Genomic DNA, 17014 nt, shown 5'->3' with positions numbered 1-17014 from the left:
TCCACTGGCTGGCAGGCAGGCCCACACATTCTGCTTAGCCATGTGAAACAGCCGACTCTTCTTCTCCCCACCCCCAGGCCCACTTAGGATATTTGGGGTAGCAAGAGAATAGCAACACTGGTGACTTTTCTAGGAGATGTTGTATAAAAATAGAGCTTCCAATTTTAGGCCTAAAGTTGAAAAGAAAAATAGCCAGAATTAGAAGTTTGTTTTAACACAATACATTGAAAATTCCAAGTATTACAAGTTGAAGTGCTGGTAGCTGAGGAGGAGGTCACACCACCACAGCACTCCTCAGTGAGTCAGCAAACAGTAAGACTTGTTGAACAGTGCATACCCACCAGTGACAGAATTAAGAAGTCTACCATGTGGGGTGATGGAAAACCAGACTGACACTCCTCCTGTGGCTGTCCACAGTGCCAGAGCTGACACAGAGGAATCTCGGCAGCAACTTACAAGACAAAAAAGTTAATAAACCTTTTTTGAGGTTGGTCAAAGAAGAAATGTTTGAAACGACTCATTTTTCAGAAATTAGTCAGTGTAACGGGGATAGGGGGTATCTTCTAAACTTCACCAACTTTTTGATTTCTGGGTTTAACACCCATTCTTCATCAACATACCTTATGTCGGAAACAAAAGCCAAATGCCTGCTTTTACAGCAAGCCGGTAGCTCTTCAGGTATGAGAATCACTCTGGCAGAACTGGTGGAGAACAACAGAAGACCCAGAAAGACACCATCATGATAATAAAGGCCTCCCAAAGGTTTTGGGCACCATAAATTACATAACAAATCCATTCTGTGAGGCAGCCAGGATTAACTCCCATTCATCCGGCCGGGTTGACTCAGTATTGCCAATGGGCTTATCAAATGGAAGGCTCATTATCCACCACAGCTGAGCGAAGGCACAGTGATTGGTCTCAGTGTGTAACAGCTTGCTGACATTAACTATTCAGCAAGAAAAATCAATCTTACAAGTTAAAAAAAAAATATCATTACTCCCCTCCCACCACAAGTAAGTTTTTCTGACTGAACTTTTAAGGATGTAATATTACATCTTACTATAACAGACGCATTATTATGTCTATTACACGTGCAGAGATGGGTGCATTTTATATGATTTACTTCCATGGAATTCATGGCCCATGATGACAGTCAAACATAATCAGCCCAGCACTTAGGAGGCAGAGGCAGGCAGATCACTGTGAGTTCGAGGCCAGCCTGGTCTACATAGCAAGTTCCAGGACTATGAAGAGAGATCTTGTCTTTAAAAAACAAAAACAAAAACAAAAAAAAACAAAAAAAAAAAAAAAAAAGAGGGGCTAGAGTGATGGCTCAGTGGTTAAGAGCACCAACTGCTCTACCAGAGGACCCAGGTTCAATTCCCAGCACCCCACATGGCAGCTAACAACTGTCTGTAACTCCAAGATCTGACATCCTCACACAGACATACATGCAGGTAAAACACCAATGCACATAAAATAAAAATAAATAAATTGTTTAAAAAAAAAAAAAAAAAAGATCATACCCAGTACGTAGAAGAGAAAGGACGCTGCTGTCTTGGTGACAGTGTCTTAGACTGCAAGCCCCAAGAAGGAAGAAGTGTGTGTAGTACATGAACAGAGCCATCTGACACCCAAGGATAGGTTCCTAAAGAATCCAACAGAGACTCTGAGGGAGCTGGAGAGGGGAAGGTGTAGGGGAGAGAAAACAAGAGAATACTTCATAGGAAGTATGTTCACACATGTGACATAAGAACACACAAGAGGACTACTTGGGAGGAGACAGAGGGTCAAGAGAAGGGGGTGAGGGAGGGAGGGCAGTTAAGAAGACAAATAAGAACAAGTGTAAAATGACATACATGGATGAAAATGCCATAATGAAACCCATTACTTCACATGCTAACTCAAAATTAAAAAGGACAGCAACTACAGAAAAAATGAAAAATAAGTACCTACTATGTATCTGGTGCACTGTGACTCTAGGTACTCTCCCAAACTGTCCACAAATAATTCCCTAAAGTTCTCTATGCACCAAGCACTGTGTGTAAAACATTTTACACACAGTAAACAATTATATAACACTAACACTAGTATCTTAGGTTTTATTCTCACCACTTCCCAGACTGAAGACTGAGGTACGAATTCTAAGTAACTGGCCAAAGGACCTGTGTTTTACTGCTTCTCAAAAGTAAGAGTAACAAGCTGGGTATGGTGGCACCTGCCTTTAACCCTAGCAGAAGCAGGTAGAGCTCTGTGTGTTCAGGACCAGCATGCTATACATAGTAAGTTACAGGGTAGCCTGAGCTACACAGTGTGAAACCCTGTCTTAAAAACAAGAGTTGTATTTTATTTGGGGCACCTAAGTCCCTAAGCCTCTGAGGAGAGCTTGAAAGGGGGATAGCAGTTTTCAAACTTTAACTGCAAACTGCAGCAAGAGATGGGTTCTGGGGCTGAAGAGATGGCTCAGGGATTAAGAACACTGGCTGCTCTTCCAGAGGACCCAAGTTTGATTCCCAGCACCCACATGGTAGCTCACAGCTATCTATAACTCCAGTTCCAGAGGATTTTACAACCCTCTTCTGGCCTCCTTGGGTACAAGGAGCACCACACAGGCAAGCATTTATACACACACATATATACTCTATATTCTGACGTAATACACACATGTAAATACATGTGTAGCACAAAGATGCTTTCATGACACAATACTGACTGACTCTTGCTTCTGTGGTATGCTCTGATTATTTCCTTTTCTAGTTTGTTTTCAAGTGTCTGTTATGACCCTCCAAGGAGAAATGACACACAGTTTGGAAAAATCTCAAGGCCAGGCTTGAAGCTTCCCTATGTGTTAGACATGTTAAGTAATTTCCAGTTGCCATACCATTTCATCTTCCCAGATACCCATAAACAGGGTGTGTCTGCTGTCTCTATCTCTATAGGTGAGGAAATAAACTTAGAAATAAAGCAATTTGCCAGGTATGATGGCACAGTCTTATAATCCAAGCACTTGGAAGACTAAGGCAGGACTTCAAGTTCCAGGTTAGAGACTGCCTTGAAGAAGAGAAGAAGAAGAAGAAGAAAAAAGAAGAAGAAAGAAGAAAGAAGAAGAAGAAGAAGAAGAAGAAGAAGAAGAAGAAGAAGAAGAAGAAGAAGAAGAGGAAGAGGAAGAAGAAGAGGAGGAGGAGGAGGAGGAGGAGGAGGAAGAAGAAGAAGGGAGGAGGAGAAGGGAGGAGGAGGAGAAGGGAGGAGGAGAAGGGAGGAGGAGAAGGGAGAAGAAGAAGGGAGAAGAAGAAGGGAGAAGAAGGGAGGAGAAGGAGGAGGAGGAGGAGGAGGGAGGAAGGAGGAAGGAGGAAGAGGAAGAGGAAGAAGGAAGAAGGGGAAGAGGAGGAGGAGGAGGAGGAGAAGAAGAATTGGAGCAGAAACTACTTCATATAAGCCTCTATTGTGTGACAAGAACAGGGACAGTAACCAAATATTCCATTTGTTCCCCTGGTCCCCAGCTTCCTTTCACATAGGTAGAGAAAGGCATCTACTTTCTGGCCAGTAGCCTGTAAGCAGAAATGATGCAAGGAGGTTCAGGCAGATGGGATTCTTCAGGTCTAAGCAATGGATTGGTAAGTGTCACGGCTGCCATCTAATCATCTGCTGGGGTGAACCAAGGTAATAACCAAGACAACACAGATAGTACAGTACAAGCCAGTAGAATCTGCACCCCCTGGTCTCTGTAGGGCTTCACCTGCAGACTACTATAGGACACACAAGACGTAAATTTTGTCAGATTATGTCAAACTTCCTCAGTAATGCTACAGTAAGTTCAGGCTTCTTGAGTGCAGTGTTCTCACATGAGCTTTACCTACTTCCAATCTCACACTGCACAGGAGTGATCACACACAAACACAGTGTAGACATTCAATGTACCTGCTTAAAATCATTTACCACGGCTGGGGACATAGTTCAATGGTGTATAGTCCTCACCTTGCATGTGCAAGCCACTGGGTACAATCCCTAGTACTCCCCTCCCCAGATTATAGATTCTGTTCACTACAGACTCACATCTAAACTCAAGAAGGCACACAAGACTCTTCTGGACCTAAACTCAGCTTCTGTCATCCTCCTCCCCTCTTTTCATTTCAGTTGCTCAGGCATATTAATGTACTAAAGTATTCCCCAAGATGCCATGGCCTTACCTGTCTCTACAGCTTTACTTCACTGTTAGCATTGCTAGGAATGCCTCCCCCTTCCTGATCCTCTGGTCTTGTTTCTTCAGCCCTAGCTCAGATTTTCTTCTCACAGGATTCCTTGCTGCTGACCCGCTGGCACCTGCTTTGATATTATTGAGTCTTTGGAACATTGATTTTACAAACCGTCTAATTGTTACTGTGTTTGGTGTTTCTACCATGCTATAAGGTCCTTGGAGAACAAGAACTACTGAATCTATTAGGAAAAATACCTGGCAACATATAAGCACCTTTCTCTTCCTGAAACCCCAAGTATTCAACCACTACAGAGCCTACTACAACAGTGAGCTACATATAATTCCCTTGAACACAATGGGGAGAGAAAAACATTTTTGAGGCCAAGATTTTCTAGCTTACAAGATTGGTTTTGAGTTTCAGAAGTCCCCTATGAATGATACACATTCCATCTGGGAAAGTCAGTCCCTTGCTCATATATTTCTAACTGGAAAACTACAAAATCTGTTTCTTCTTAAGGAGAAATTATCTTGCATCTGTTTGGAAACCTTAAGCACTGTTAGAGTCTTATTTTGTTAAACTGCTGTGGCATCAAAATCTCTTCTATTTACTCAGATTTTGACAAGTACTAAATGCAGGGTCCTTCTAAATTTGTATGGAGCCAAGTATTGTATGCAAATAGTAAATATGCAAATAAGAAGGGGAGGGGCTTAGGATGAGTTACTTACTGGTGGGGGACACGAAACTGGACATTTCCTTACAAATGGGGAAAAGGCAACTGGAAAGGTTTTCACCTGTTGCATAACTTTATTAGCATTTTCTGCTGGGTCAGGCAGTGACGGAGCGCTGGATACTTCTAAAACAAATTCTCTGATAAATTAAGCAACTCCTATTTCTTGGCTAAGGAATAGTTCAAAGTGACAGTTAAGTCTCCAATTAATGTTTTTGTCTGATTTGAAACTGCCACAAAAGTTCAAGTTTCCAAAATCTTGAACAGACTTATTTTTAACTCATTTATTGACTTTGCGGTGGTCAGAGGACAACTTCTGGAGTTGCTTCTCTCCTTCGACCACAAGCTGGCAAGTGCCTTTACCCACTTAGCCATCTCAGTAAGCCCCAAGCTTTCTCTCAGAATGAAAAGATTCTGGATGAAGTAAGAAGACCATAGTAAATGGTGCTGGAAATCAAGACATATTGATCCAATGGCAACCTCCCCAAGAACAGAAGAAAATGAACAAGTGTCTCTAGCCTCGAAAAGTCTTGCTGTAGAGCAAAGGCAACCACTACAACTCCCCTGCATCCTCTTTCAGATTTATCCAGGCTCACCAGCTGTCACCTCTATATAATGACTGCCTAGAGAATATAGCCTATTTCAGACATGCAATCTCTACCCTCAAAAGGTGGTCTTGGGATTTTTACATCCAAGAAAAAGGACATGTTGCCTGATTTGGAATCCAAGAAAATTAAAATCTGCTCAAAGGATACTTGCTTAGAGTAGATCTTAGTAGAAATTGAGATTTTTAATCCCCCAAAAAACTATAGCCTGGAGCCTTTTCCCTTTTCTGGCCTGCCTTAATACAAGTCATAACCTTTCAGGAGACAGAACAGTATGAATGACAAAATCAAAATTATTATGAAAATGGACACAGAGCACTAGATCTCACCTCAGTTGGGAAACACCTGAGTTTCTCATTATGAAATCACACAGAGGGCTGGGGACACAGCTCAGTGGTAGGGTTCTTGTGTGACAGCTTAGCTGTTACGTGCATGTGATAACTAATCTTGCTTGTCAACTTGACAAACCTGGAAGAAGAAAGCTCAATTGAGGAATTGCCTCTATCAAATTGACCTGTGGCATTTTCTTGATTACTAGTTCATGTGGGAGGGCCCAGCTCACTAGGGGTGGTGCCACTCTTGGGCAAGTTGGCCTGGTCTGTACAAGAAAGGTAACTGAGCAAGCCAGTACACGTCGTTTCTCCAGGGGTTCCTGCCTTGGCTTCCCTAGATGTCAGACATAAAGTGTAAGATTAAATAAGCCCTTTCCTCCTCAAATTGGTTATGGTCAGTGCTTAATTACAGCAACAGAAAGCAAACTAGACCATACCCTTGCTGTCAAGCCTGAGTTTGACAGAACTCATATGGTAGTAAAAGACAACTGATTCCTACAAATTGTCCTGACTTTAACATACTTTGGCACATGAATACACCATACACACACACACACACACACACACACACACACACACACCAAACAAAATGTAAACTTTTTTTAAAAGAACAAGATCATTTGCAAAATACCAACCAACCACCAAAGGCAGCTAATAAAAGATAACAGTGTTAAAACATCAGGAAAAAGTCAAGGGACTATGGGTAACTGAGGCTTTAAAGCAACAAGCAAAACACAAGGAACACAGACTACATGTGGATGCGGCTTTCTCAGCTTCTATTGTTTCACAGAAATTTGAGCTTTATATAGGGGTTTTCCTGGGGTAAGGGACAGCACCTCCCACAACAGGCTATGATTTCCATCACTACTTCCCTGCCTCTCAAGATCTGTGTGAAATTATGAGAACAAGTAAGGTAGGGCTTTAACATTGTTTCGGCGTTTGACTTGATTTTAGGGCACAAGTTACAGTGTCCATTTAATGCAGTCACCACCAACAAGTAATGTACAGGTCACCTCTTAAAAGAGGCTGAGTCTAGACTTCCAAAACCTTAAATCTGGCTGCCAGATCCATGGTCAGGCTTTTTCTCCTTCCCCAGGTCCTAAACTTACACCTTAGGGAGTCCCAACATCAGAGGGACTGAGCAATCCTGAGAGTGGGGGACCTGCTAAAAGTGAGGAGAAAACGACAATACTCACTGTTTCATTGTTTAAAAGATAAAGGTACCACTTACTAACATCTGTGATATTTAAAATTCTACACAATGCATCCATGGGATTTGGGCAATATCTTTATTTTAAATTCTACACAATCTATCTATGGGTATTTCTGTCAGATTTGTCAGTCTGCTTGAGTCAGACAAGTTTTAAATCTGCACAAACTTGGACCTGCCAATTCCACAAAGACACTATGACGTAAGGTGTGGCTCTGCACTACACTTACTCAGTCTCTGAAGTTACAAGGCAGCCATTCCTATCCCACCCTTATTCTTTTATATGCCCATTTACCAATGACCACCTGGTATTTTTCTTAAAAGCTTTAAAAAAAAAATTAGACCTACTGGGCACAGTAGTGCAATTGAGAAACAGAGCAAGTGGATCTCTGTGAATTTGAAGCCAGGCTGGTCTATCTATATAGTGAGTTCCAAGCCAGCCAAAATATGCCTTCTATTATTCCACAGAAATTCAAGCTTTATTTGATGGTTTTATTGGGGTTGTGGCATAGCACCTCTGTGTCTTAAAAAGGGGGGGGGGCATTTTTGACTATTCTTAGTACCATATAGTCACAGGTGTGACATGTTAGTTCCATTTTCATACTACACATTAAAAAGTAGAACTGAAAGCATTCACCATGTACTCCCCAGAATCATCAGTACATGTACATATACATACAACCAGGGCCCTGGAGATGGACTCAGCAGAGAAGGTGCTTGCCTCCAAGCCCAGTGATCAGAGTTCAATCCTGTAACTCCCAAGGGTGGGAAGGGACAACCAGTTTCCTCAAGCTGTCTTCTGACCTTCACACATGTACCCTGCCCTGAACACACACAAAAACTATTTTAAAAAAACATTTTAACTAAAAAAAGTATAGCCAAAGCTATACTTAAAAACCAGTAAATTAATCCTAATCCTTTGCATCCCAGTTAAAAAAAGCACAGAGGGGATGTGACTGCATAAAGACACAGCAACTAGTAGCAGAGTACAGACAGAGCAAAGGACACTATGTACATCAGTGGTCTCCTAGAACAGACTCTCCAGGAGTCTTAGGGACCTGGACTCAGTTCACCAGCAAGTGAGCCTGAAGCAGGCCTGGGCTTTTCACTTTTCCCTACAAACAACAGGCACAACATGGTACTTAGCAGCTGATCTTCTCAGATAATCTGGACTGGCTAAAACAAATCTGTTTCCATCCAAAGTCTCAAGAAGGCTTGTCCAACTCACTGAACTTCAAGGCATATGGCCAAAGATAAAAATGTCTCCTGGATCAGCATCCCAATTTTAGACCCAACAATATCTTCGACCTTTATCCCCACTGCTAGACTCACACAGGCTCTATAGCAATGGTTCTCAACCCATGGGTTGAGACCCCTTTGCAGGGAGTTGGGGGGTGGGGTGGAGGGGAGTGTCAAATGACCCTTTCACAGGGGTCACCTAAAACTATCCTGCATATCAGATATTTACATAATTATTCATAACAGTAGCAAAATTACAGTTACAAAGTAGCAAGGAAAACAATTTTATGGTTGGGGGCCACCACAACATGAGGAACATCATTAGGAAGGTTGAGAAGCACTGCTCTATAGGATTTCAGGGGAAGATTTTCCATATCTAATTTTTAGGACAGCTTTGGAAACAAGTTGGAAGTTTCCATTAGAGTCACTCATGTATTTATTTCCCAGATACCCAGAGGACAGGTTTTATTTTCAAGTGATAGATAACTGCAGACCTAGCAATGCTTTATATACTCTATTATAGGAGGAAGAATAATATAGCCCCTTCTTAGGAACTGCAATCCAGGTAAGATTAGCTACATATGCCATATAGCAATAATAATAATAAAGCTTTTTATATGACACATGTATCATGTTATTCTAACGCACTAACAATCATTACAACTATTTACTGTGATGAATTTCACTTGACACATAATAGACCTGAGTCTTAGAGATGTGGCTCACCCAAATTCCAAGTGACAAGTGAAGTTCAGACTTACAACCAGAGTGCTAACTCTAGATTTGTGCTTTTAACCAATGATTATGTATATCCAAACATTTTTCTTATTAAAAAGTAACATGGAACACATGCCTTTAATCCTATCACGTGGGAAGGAGAGGCAGGTGGATCTCTGAGTTCAAGGCTAGCTCCAGGCAACCCAGGACTATATAGTGAGACTTTGTCTCAAATACATAAATAAACAAATAAATGTAATTGAGAGTAAGATGAAGGCTGTACCAGCAAGTCACCTTGTTTCTGACATTGGGAGGTCTAGCATTAGCATCTGTGAAGTTCAGGAATATAGCACACTCTAGGAATGCTTTTCATACTATACTGAGTCTGCTTCTTATAACCCCAAACAAGGAATAGCTAGCATTACTCCAGAATTACTTAGCCTACAAAAATGAGAGATCAAAGCCAGGTATGCTGGATCGTATCTGTAATTCCAGCACTGGGGAGGATGGAGCAGGAAGATTGTTCTGTATTTGAGGCTGGACAGCCTGGACTACATAGAGAGTCTCAGGCTAGCCTGAGATACAGTTTGAAATTCTGTTTCAGAAAACAAGAAAAACACACAAATGGATAATTAAAGTGGAATAATAATTAATAATAATAATAATAATAATAATAATAAATGGCTATCTCTGGTTTCTTCCAGTTTTTCAAACTCTTGAAATTTCCTGACATATCTTTCATTATGGGGGGAAAGACACCTTGGATCACACCTGAATTTACAAGGTGATTTCAGGGTAGACCCTCAGAGGTTTCAAGGGAGGACTAGTCAAGCCAGGAAAACTTAAGCATGAAATCTCATTTTAGGTCCTATTTTCTCAGAGATGGGCAGTGGGAAACAAGAATTCAACCACCAAGAGCCAATAACCATGCATATATAATGAAATCTCAAAACCCAGAGTAATGTCTCTGACCATGCCCAGCTAGGAAACACACACACAAACACACCAGCACCACCACCAACAACAACAACAGCAGCAGCAGCAGCAGCAGCGACAACTACGAAGCACAATCAATCAATGAGGACTGAGAATTTTCAAGTTGGTGAGCACAGACACTTGCTGGAAGGGTGGTGTGACTGGTCTGCCTGGATCCCAAGGAATTAGAATTCCCCTAGGAATCTTAAAGGGGGTAATATCTGAAGCTCCAAGGGCAGCCAGAGGGAAAACTTTTAGGCAAAAAAGAAACTTGTTCTAGGGAAGATTACAACCCTTCATTTGACTAGAGTGTGAAAACAGTGAGGAGGGGACCACAACTTGTTTAGTTATGCATATCACTGGCCTTCTTTTTAATTAAAGTTTACCCTCAAATCAGGACCAATTGAATGGGGGTTGCAGGAGGGCGGGTAGTGTGAGGTTGCTGGATCTTTTTCACTCTCTCAAATGTGGCTACACTGAATAAATATCCTGTTTGTTTGTTTGTGTATTTCATTTTGCTTTTCTCTATTAATTTTGATCATTTAGTTTATTAGCTCGTTGGGGCACAGGGTATGATTAAGTTCATAATGGCAGCACACATCTACAGAGCAATAGATAGTGCACTTTCAAGCCATCTATTGCCCTCTACATCAATGTGGCTGCTCTGGAACAACTGGGCTCAAGTCATCCTTCTGCCTCAGTCTCCTAAGAGAACTACATACATAGACCAAAAGTATCTGCCTCGCTTTTTGGAGGGTTGAGGGGAAGCATGGGTTCAACCCAAGACTTTATATGAGTAAGCATATACAAGCTATATTCCCAGCCAAATTAAGGCAGAATAGAAACACAATAAACATTAAAGGAATATGGAAAGGAAAAGAGCCCCTCAAGCCCTTGGATTGAGAAAATCAAAATTAAGTAGCTGGACTTGGTGGCACTTGCCTGGAATCCTAGTACTCCAGAGGCAAAGGTAGAGCCAGGAGTATCTCTGAGTTTGAGGCCAGCCTAATCTACATAGTGAGTTCCAAGGACACCCAGGACTATGCAGAGAGAACCTGTCTCAAAAAAACAAAATAATAATAAATATCTCACAAACCATATTAAAGTAAAAATATGTCTTATTATATGTATTGCATACCACATGTGTGCCTGTGGAGGTCAGAAGGAGGCAGAGGAGCCCCGAAATTGAAGTTAAAGACAGTTGTGAGCTGCCATATGGATGCTGGGAACTGAACCTTGGTCCTCTGTAAAAGCAACAAGTGCTCTGAACTACTGCGCCACCTCTCCAGCACTGACTGGTTGTTTTTTGTTTTTTGTTTTTTTTAAACCTGTTTTGTTGTTGCTTTAATTTGTTTAAGTTTATAGGTGTTTTGCCTGTATGCATGTATGAGCACATGTGTGCCTAGTGCCCAAAGAGGCCAAACAGGGGATCAGATCACCTGGAAATGGAGTTACAAACAGTTGTTAAGGTGCTAGGAATCGAACCTGGGTCCTCCAGAAGAGCAACAAGTGCCCTTTAACTGCAGGCTTGGCTAGGGATAAGTATACCCAAACATTCTTATTTAATTTTTAAATTTTTTGAACGACATAATTTCAAAACCACCAAAATTATATATACAGCTACTGTTGACACTTTGGGGAGACTCTCGAAAAGTCCATGGCCACACTTGTGTGTATATATATCATCTTTTCCCCAAACACCTCTTCCCTCTTTGATGCCAATTCTTGAGTCTATGTTAAACTCTTTGTTAATAATCTAGATCTGCTTCATACAAACTTGTCCTGAAATTCTTTTCTTCAGCACTTGGTTTCACCTGACCAGAGACTCCTGAAAAGAACCTCTCTGGATGCTACAGGGCTGTAGCTACTGCTCCTGCTGCCATTGGCTGTTACAGACTTTATAAAAACAAAAACAAAAATAAAAATATAAATAAATAAATAAATAAATAAATAAATAAATAAATTGAAATCCTACCGGGCAGTGGTCGTGGTGGTAGTGGCGGTGCACACCTTTTTAATCCCAGCACTTGGGAGGCAGAGGCAGGCAGATTTCTGTGAGTTCAAGGCCAGCCTGGTCTACAAATCGAGATCCAGGACAGCCAGAGCTGTTACACAGATAAACCCTTTATCAAAAAACCAAAGAGGAGGAGAAGGAATCCTAATTATCATACACTGCTTGAGTTCTATGAATCGTGCTAGCATAATGTGAAACCTGACAGGGGAGTGGCTGTGGGAACCCCAAGTTAGGATAACTTGGGAATACCCACAGCTAGCATCTAAGTGGCACAATCTTGTAAGACTGAATCATTGGCATGTGGGGTCTGTGCTAATTCCAGACAGTATCAGAGCTGAGTTGCTGGACACTCAGTTACTGCCAGAAAACTGTTGGAACAATGTAGTTAGTAACCTCAGAAACAGATGCACACATTAAAACCAACTTCACCAAAGCTCACAAGACACTTTACTGCTTGATGTAATCACAGAATCTATGCCTGTCACCAGTTCAAGAGTACTGTTTGCCATTTTCAACACTAGGAAATCAGGTCCTTCAGTCAGATGCACAAGTATCCTGTAGAATAAAAATCTTTCAGAAGAAAAACTAGGGCTGGAAATATGGCTCAGTAGTTTAAGAGCATATACTGTTCTTCCACAGTACCTAAGTTCATTTCCAACACCCACACTGGGCTACTCACAACTGCCTGTAACTCCAGCTCCAGGGATGCTCTCTTCACGCACGCATACACACACACACAAATACAATTACACAAACACACATATAAAAATGAAAATAAACCATAGGGGTGAAAACACTAAAGAACTATTTGGACCTGCCAAAGAAAACACAGGTGTTGTAGAAATACAGAGTTTAAAATGATTTTCTTCAATAGCTTTGGCTGTTATTTCACATTTGTAGTTATTCCCAAAAGAAGGTCAGTCAGGAGTTATCTCAAGCATTCACAAGTAACTGTTGCCACCTCCAGAGCAATGTTGTTAAATAACAATAACCACCACCTAGTGTCTTCTTCATTATGCACTTTATCCAGACTAACGAGCCCAAGGACATTATTATGTTTCTCATCTCACCAGCTTCTGATTTGTGAATTCAAGTTTTAAATAATAAAAATCTTTTTAAAAAATATATCAAGTCCTAAATGACAAAAAGAAAAAAAATAGTGGAAAAAAATGACTCCAGCAGCCATAAGCAGCCCATCACAAATGCCCAATCAACTGCAAAGACTAATATAGTCACACCATCCACTGCATCCCTACATTCTTCTCCACAGCAGAAACACATGTTCTCATGGAGATCAGGTCTCCAGCCCTCCTGGTGAGTGATGCTCCCTGGAGTTAGACAGGTCTCTTCCCCACTATCCATACCCTTTCCAGGATACCCCCACTTACAACTCTGGCTACTTCACCCACCTCAACTGAACTACTCAATGAAAGTTAGGAAGCCCAAAGTAGAATTCTTCCCATGAGCATGAGCCTTTCAGCGACAGTTTTGAGCAAATGATTATTAGGTAAGTGACTAGTTATTTCAAAAAACTGATTTACAAAGACAAAAGAACCATGAAAATATTTTTAAAAATTAGGAGAGATGGCTTAGAGGTTAAGAGCACCAACTGCTCTTCCAGAGGTCCTGAGTTCAATTCTCAGCACCCACATGGTGGCTCACAACCATCTGTAATGAGATCTGGCTCCCTGTTCTGTATACATAATAAATAAATAAATCTTTAAAAAAAAATTAATAGAGCTTTCACCATATAACTCACCACTCCTGAAACCACCACCACAGTTAGGAAAAACTGTCTCTTTAAAGGGCCTAAGAGTATTATCATATCCCTGGTCCTGCCTCCTAGGACCTATGCTGCTAGTCTTAGCATCTTCTCTGAGGTGTCCTGACTTTCTCCTCTTGTTTAAACAGTACCCAGTGGATATAAAGCAAATGTGAAGGAGTAGAGGTGTGTTTGGTTTTTGTGATAAGATTTCACATAGCCCAGGCTGGCCTCAAAAGCTCTTTGTAGCTGAGGATGACCCTGAACTTCTGATCCTCCTGCCTCCACCTAAGTTGAGTACTGAAGAGTACAGAACTACAAGTGTGGGACATGAAGCCAGTACAGATGTTTTTGTTTTGTTTGAAACAGAGTCATGCTATAGAGCTCTGCCTCCAAGCTGGATCAAACTTGTAACAATGCTGCCTCAGCCCCCTGAGCATGGGGACTACAAGTGTGTGATACTATGTCTGGCTAAAGCAAATATCGAGCTGAAGCCAGCACTTCTTAACAAGAAATAATGGCTTGTGTAAATACTATGACTATTTACATTAAACTGCTGTCAGTAAGGATGCTTGGGCTTTCCTACTTGGATTCTATAGCAGGTCACTAGGAATACAACCATATACAATTCAGCATTTTGCACAGCTATTACTAAACCACACCCACTAGTTATCTAAGAGCTTAGAAGTAAGGCATGGTGATACCATACAATTCCAACATCACTTAGGAGGATGAGAGAGGAGATCTTTGAGTTTGAGGCCAGCCTGGGCTACATATGAAGACCCTGTCTCAGAAAACTGAAAGAAGTCGGGGTGCTGAAGTCTCCACTCCCACTTGAATATAATTTGGTACCTTCAGAAAACACTCTGGGGAAACTCCAGCTTTCCATTTACACATCCACACCCTCTGCTACAGTAGGGTACTCTCATTTCACTACTGAATCCTGCTTCATATATGCCACATTATAAGGCATTCTTGAAGAAAGAGTTAAGAATTGGTAACAAGAGGCTGGAGAGTTGGCTCAATGGTTGAGAGCACTTGGTTCTCTTGCAGAGGACCCAGCACCCATATAATGGCTCACAATGGGCTGAAACTCCAATCCCAGGAGATCTGACAACATCTTCTGGCCTCCTCAGACACAAGGCATGGAGGTAGTACACATACACACATGTAGGCAAGACACTCATATGCATAAAATAATAAATCTTAAAAAAAAAAAAGAATTGGTAACAAAATGCTTAGAACGTAGGAATACAGAAGACCAACTATCAAGAATTTAATTAGACTCAAATTCTACTAAATGCCTATAAGGACCTAAAAGAAACTGTGAAGCCAACTAAGACCAGAGTGAGTGAATTCTGCTTCCCATTCCTTGCTCTAATTTTCTCAATTTCTGTTTTCCAACTAAAATCATTGCTTTTCACTTATTTCATCCTCAGACCATGAAATCACATATGGAAGCCCAACAGTCTCATAGGAACTTCTTGTAAAATGAAACTTTAGGGCAAGGAAAAAAAAAGAGCAAAATGCCCACATGCTCCTGCTCCAGGGGGTTTCCTCAAACCTCAGCTAGGGAAAAAAAAGCAGGGAGGGGCATTGTGGTGGCCAGGTGGTGCATGCTTTTTTTAATCTCAGTATTCAGGAGGCAGGAGGCAAAAGCGGGCATATAGATCCCTGTAAGTTCCAGGACAGCCTGGGCTGCACAGAGATCCAGGCCAAGCCAGAGCTATACCAGATACTCTAAGGTTTTGCAGGGGTCTGACTTTTTCTTTCATCTTCCCAGACTAGATGAAGTAGAATTAACTGCATTCAATACAGTAAATGCTCTGACTACTCATCAAGGGGCAGATCTCTCCAACACACTGTCTCCTGGATTGACAGGCAGAAAGACCAACAAGGGCTACAAGATGCTAAATAGCCCCTGAAAATGAAGTCCTGCCCTCCTGCAGAGGGCTATCAGAGATCTGCCAGTCATCAGAGCTGGTCTAGATCTAACAGTCTCAGTGACAGCATTATTTCCAGTCAACAGGTCCTGAGGTTGAATGCTTCAGCAATGTGCAGCAGGACAGAAAGGGAACATGATGATGCTTACCAATGATGCTTACAATGCTGTAGGCTCCTATGCTATCTATCTCTCAGCTCCAAACCCAACAATTCAACTCACAACTTAAAGATGTGGACAAGGCCAAACTCTCAAGGAAGTAGAAGTCATCATCCACATGTTCCAATGTATGGTGTTTAAATAAGGTCTCATTTGCATATATCTTACAGACTGGACATTTTTCCCTCTTTCGGCATAGCATAATTCCAAAGAATCAGTTTGCATCACTTTTTGGTGTTACTCTCACTCAAATCTCCTTTTTGACCCCCAAAGAAATAAAACCTTTCATTGTCAGAAAAAGAAGTACAAGAACTAATGATACTAGATGTGAACTAAGGGACAATCGACTAAAGTCAATCGACCTGGTCTGTCGTGGGAAGAGCTAAGAACACTGTTCCAACATTAGGAAGAACTGATCCTGGTACATTGGTCTGAACATCTGTAAACAGACACAAAGAGTAATTGTAGGTTATCAAGAGTTAGAGAAATGGTAGTCACCACATAATTACCATTGTTTCAATCTGAGTTACTACTTCTTCACCTCAATACAACTGGCAGCCAGTGTACAATTAACTCTCCTCACAACAGAACACGTATCAAGACAGTAGTAAAATCAGATTAACTTTAAGCCATCTAAGGCAATGCAAAACAACTTACTCACAAATTCAAAGGCAAGTGGCACCAGCTGGTTTTCAGGTTTTCGCCTTTCACTGGAATGTGTCTAAAAGCCCCCCAAACCTTAAGAAACAAACTGACTGGCACCATAGGTCAGAAGGCCAACTCAGCTCCAAGACTCCAAATTCACTTAGATTTAGATTCATTTCCCAAACAGAATTACTGGTCAATGTAGGGACTAAGGGCTTCTCCCAGTGTTCACGTCCCCTCCTACCCATCTCTATGCCCTTTCAAAAGGTAGACTCCAACCGAGCGGTAGTGGCGCACAACTTTAAATCCAGCACTTGGGAGGCAGAGGCAGGCGGATCTTTGTGAGGTCGAGGCCAGCCTGGACTACAGAGCAGAGTGAGTTCCAGGAAAGGTGCCAACCAAAGCTACACAGAGAAACCCTGTCTCGAAAAACAACAACAAAAAACAAAAAGGTAGACTCCAAACTGGTTGATGAAATGTCAGCCTAGACA

The 17014-nt window shown here is 41.5% G+C and overlaps 1 protein-coding gene across 5 annotated transcripts in view; it reads right to left on the bottom strand.

Moving 5' to 3' along the window:
- The window catches only part of Dcun1d3 (defective in cullin neddylation 1 domain containing 3), a 40131-nt gene that overhangs the window by 19094 nt on the left and 4023 nt on the right, over positions 1-17014 (bottom strand). Inside the window, exons 2-3 of one of the 5 annotated variants that reach the window (XM_059267821.1) lie at positions 5858-5996; positions 4188-4320 (exon numbers count right to left, since the gene is read on the bottom strand). The exons of 3 other annotated variants lie outside the window; for them this stretch is intronic. The gene's annotated coding sequence lies outside the window, so the exon portion shown is untranslated. The remainder of the gene's footprint in view (positions 1-4187; positions 4321-5857; positions 5997-17014) is intronic. One more of the 5 variants, XM_059267829.1, reaches the window with a different exon arrangement.

The sequence above is a fragment of the Peromyscus eremicus genome, chromosome 1 (assembly GCF_949786415.1).
Source record: "Peromyscus eremicus chromosome 1, PerEre_H2_v1, whole genome shotgun sequence".
In the NCBI taxonomy this organism is placed as follows: domain Eukaryota; kingdom Metazoa; phylum Chordata; class Mammalia; order Rodentia; family Cricetidae; genus Peromyscus; species Peromyscus eremicus.
Note: the sequence above shows the minus strand (reverse complement) of the source record. Positions and strands in the feature narration are given on the sequence as shown.